The 4,156-nt window shown below is 44.3% G+C and overlaps 1 long non-coding RNA gene across 1 annotated transcript in view; it reads left to right on the forward strand.

The window, feature by feature from the left end:
- The first annotated feature begins 3,327 nt into the window (after positions 1-3,327).
- Positions 3,328-4,156, forward strand: part of LOC141373130 (uncharacterized) — a 48,794-nt gene continuing 47,965 nt past the window's right edge. The window contains exon 1 of the long non-coding RNA XR_012378831.1: positions 3,328-3,874. This is a non-coding gene — a long non-coding RNA (uncharacterized lncRNA). The remainder of the gene's footprint in view (positions 3,875-4,156) is intronic.

The following is a 4,156-nucleotide window of genomic DNA, read 5'->3' on the forward strand; positions in this document are numbered from 1 at the left end:
CAAAATTAGGTCAAGTTTCTTGGGCTATTCCTATTACTAGAAAGCTACCATATCGGTGTTGGAAGGAATTTTGTGGTCAACGAGTTTACAACACTTGGAAATATCCAGTGGTGTTCTTTTTTTTTTTTAATTTTTATTGTTATGTTAATCACCATATATTACATATTTTGTTTTGGTGTAGTGTTCCATGATTCATTGTTTGTTCATAACACCCAGTGCTCCATGCAGAATGTGCCCTCTTTAATACCCATCACCAGGCTAACCCATCCCCCTACCTCCTCCCCTCTAGAACCCTCAGTTTGTTTTTCAGAGTCCATCATCTCTCCTGGTTCGTCTCCCCCTCTGACTTACTCCCCTTCATTCTTCCTCTCCTGCTATCTTCTTCTTTTTCTTTTTTCTTAAAATATGTTGCGTTATTTGTTTCAGAAGTACAGATCTGTGATTCAACAGTCTTGCACAATTCACAGCTCTCACCGTAGCTCCAGTGGTGTTCTTGACAAGCTGATGTATAACCTGGCCTTGATTTTTTTTTGGACATTCACGACCTCTTAAAGTAGCACACGGCACTTTGGGCAGTTTCGGTTGACAAAATCCCTTCTTACTCTGGGGTCAAATCAACCCTCTATCTGGCTATATCTATCAAAATTAAAAATGCACAGAGCCTTTGACCAGCCATTCTACTTTTAACAATTTATTCTACAGATATAGTCTGCATGGGCTCAAAGACGTGTGCAAAGATATTCATTACAGCAAAGGGCTGGATATCATTTAATGTTTAACTGGGGGACTGATTAAGCAAATTATGGAGTATCTGTTCTGTGGAATATCAGGCAGCTGTTAAAAAAATCAACTATTTTCACATGCTGACAGGGAAGTCTTTACATTGGTTCTTCTGACCCTGGCCATGTTGATTTGTGAGGAAAAAAAAAAAGTGGTTCAGTAATACATGTCACATTTATATAATCAAAAAGAAAGATACGCATGAATATATGTTTAGGTTTTATCTGGAAAGATACTGGCAACTATGCTTGCCTCTGGGAAAGAAAACTGTGAGACTGGGCATCGGGTAGATGGGAAAATTTTATGTGCATATGTATATATTCATATATACATATATATCTAGGTATGTTTATATGTATATGTACATCTCTGTTGCTGTCTCTCTCTACCCAACCCCCTTTCTCTTTTGAAATCTTTTACCCTGTAAATAACTTAAAAAACATCTTTCTAGGGGTGCCTGGGTGGCTCAGTTAAGTGGCTGCCTTCAGCTCAGGTCATGATCCCAGGGTCCTGGGACTGAGCCCTGTGTCGGGCTCCCTGCTCAGCCGAGAGCCTGCTTCTCCCTCTCCCTCTGCCTGCCTCTCTGACTACTTGTGCTCTCTCTTTATCTCTCTGTCAAATAAATAAAATCTTTTGAGAAAAAAAAACATCTTTGAAAATATGTCTTCTTAGGCAACAAAAAACAAAAAGTGACAAATGAGATTACATTAAGCTTAAAAACTTCTATGCATCAAAGGAAACAATCAACAGAGTGAAAAAGCAACCTGTGGAATGGGAGAGAATATTGGCAAATCATACATGTGATAAGAGGCTAATAACCAGAACATATAAAGGAACTTCTATAAATCAACAACAAAAAACCCAAATGACCCAATTAAAAAATGGGCAAAGGACCTGAATAGGCTATTCTCCAAAGAAGATATTCAGATGGCAACAAGCATATAAAAACATGCTCAATATCACTAATCATCAGAAATATGTAAATCAAAATTACCATGAGGTATCAACTCACACCCATTAGGATGACCACTATCAAAAGAAAAGAGAATAACAATTGTTGGCAAGGATGCAGAAAAATTGGAACCCTCATGCACTGTTGGTACGAATGTAAAATGGTGCAGCCATATGGAAAACAGTATGGAAGATCCTAAAAGAATTAAAAATAAAATTACCATATGATCTAGCCATCCCACTTCTGGGTATATATCCAAAAGAATTCAAAGCAGGATTTCAGAGAGATAGTTGTACATTTATGTTCATTAGACCATCATTCACAATAACTGACATGTGGAAATGACCCACATGTCAATGAACAAATGAAATAAATAAAATGTGGTATATACATACAATGAAATATTATGCAGCCTTAAAAAAGAAGGAAATTCTGTCACATGTACAACATGGATGGAAGTGAAGCACATTATGCTTAGTGAAAGAAGTCAGTCACAAAAGGACAGATATGGTGTGATTCCCCTCACATGAGGTGTCTAAAAGAGTTAAAATGATAGAAAGTAAAAAGGTGGTTGCCAAGGGCTGGCGGGCAGGGGAAATTCGTGTTTAATTTTTGTAAAGATTGTATTTATTTTATTTGAGAGAGAGAGAGAGCATGAGCAAGAGAGCGAGCACAAGCAGGGGGGAGTGGGAGAGGGAGAAGCAGACTCCCCGCTGAGCAGGGAGCCTGATGCGGGACTCGATCCCAGGACCCTGAGATCAGGACCTGGGCCGAAGGCTTAACCGACTGAGCCACCCAGGTGCCCCAGAAATTCGTGTTTTATGGGTATAGAGTTTCAGTTCTGCAAGATGAAAAAGCTCTAGAGATCTGTCGTGTAACAATGTGAATATATTTAATAGTACTGAATTGTACACTTAAAAATGATTAAGATGGCTTAAAAAAAAAACTGACCTCTTAAATCCTAGCATAGGGCCCACCCAGTTCTACCTCTTAAAGCTGTACAAACTACTTTAATCTTTTTTTCTACTACAGCAGGCCTTTCCAGACTTCTCCCAGGGCCTCTTAACCTGATGGCCTCTCCTCTAGGTTAAACACGTGCTTCTTTACACCAGTTCTGCCCCTGGTCATCTGGTCTTAACCCCTCCTCCTCCGGCCCAGAACCCCCGGCTGAGCTGCAGCAGGATGTCCTTGACACGACAGCATCGTGTCCTTGACACGATGAAGCCTGTACACTTGGGAAAGAGGCCTCACAGACATGCACCCCTGCCCTGGGGAGACCCTGTTCTGAGCACCCGGTGGGAGCATAGTGGTGATCTGGTGAGGATATCTCAGAGTGGGGTATCTGGGGAGGGAAGGACCTCACGTGGGGTGTGGACCAGAGGGGAACCAAGGCATGTCTTCCGGCAGAGGGGCGCCCAGCTGCACCCCCAGGACGGTCGGGCACCATGGGAACTCTGCACGAGGGAGAACACACACCCACAGTTCTGCCCCGGGGTGGGGGGGGGGGCTGCCCTTAGGAATAAGCACTTAGGGGGTGCAAGGCGGTGGGAGAGGCGCTCGGGACCATTGCAGGGTATGCAGAGGCAAGCTTTGCTAACTGTGTGACGCCCTGTGTTCCCTATACACGGTCACGAATTTGCCGGAATAAAAGAGAAAAACCAGTATCGCTTAAATTCACGTGGCTCCTTTATATACTTTTTAAAGCATTTTGCAGCTGGATGAAATTTGCTACTCACGGCAACTCTTTGAGGTAGGCAGTCAGTAAGTATTTTTCTCATTTCAAGAAGAGATGACAGCCAGAGGGATTAAGGATTTACTCTGTGTCCTTCCTGGGCTGACCCTTTCCACTCTGCAGCCTGCCTTTGATTTCATGTAAAAACAAACAAAACAAGCAAAGCAGAAACAAAAGCCAAAAAGACCATTTGCTCAATTGTCCCGAGTCTTACAATTTTGAAAGATGAAAATGTTTTCAACAGAGAAAGATGCAGTAGACCGAACTGCTTCCAGATCACGATGCAGACCCATGAGTGCCAAAGGCTGTTTGGGGGGCGCCCTTGCGCTAGGGCCCTCACTGAGCCGGGAGAGCCCTGGGCCTCTTCTTTTGACTGCATTGGTGATACAGGAACCTGCCTCCACCAAAGGGTAAGAGGCCGGTTCAACTTCCTACTCTGGGGAAACAGAAGTCCCCTCCCCATGGCTATATAAGAGGAACCAGAATATCCTTAGAGCCAGGGCCTATGGCCAGGGCCCTACACAGGGCCCACAGGATCCCTCTCCTGCAGGGGCTGGAAAGCCAGAACGGTGGGAAGGCAGAGGGAAAGAGGGCCTCTGGCAGCCAGGATTAGAGAACGTGGGTATCCAGAAGCCTCCAGCAAGCGGGGGGGGGGGGGGGGGGGGGGGGGGGGGGGGGGGGGGGGGGGGGGG

The sequence above is a fragment of the Callorhinus ursinus genome, unplaced genomic scaffold (genome assembly GCF_003265705.2).
Source record: "Callorhinus ursinus isolate GAN/ISIS: 27379988/994484 unplaced genomic scaffold, GSC_fseal_2.0 scaffold7, whole genome shotgun sequence".
NCBI lineage: Eukaryota > Metazoa > Chordata > Mammalia > Carnivora > Otariidae > Callorhinus > Callorhinus ursinus.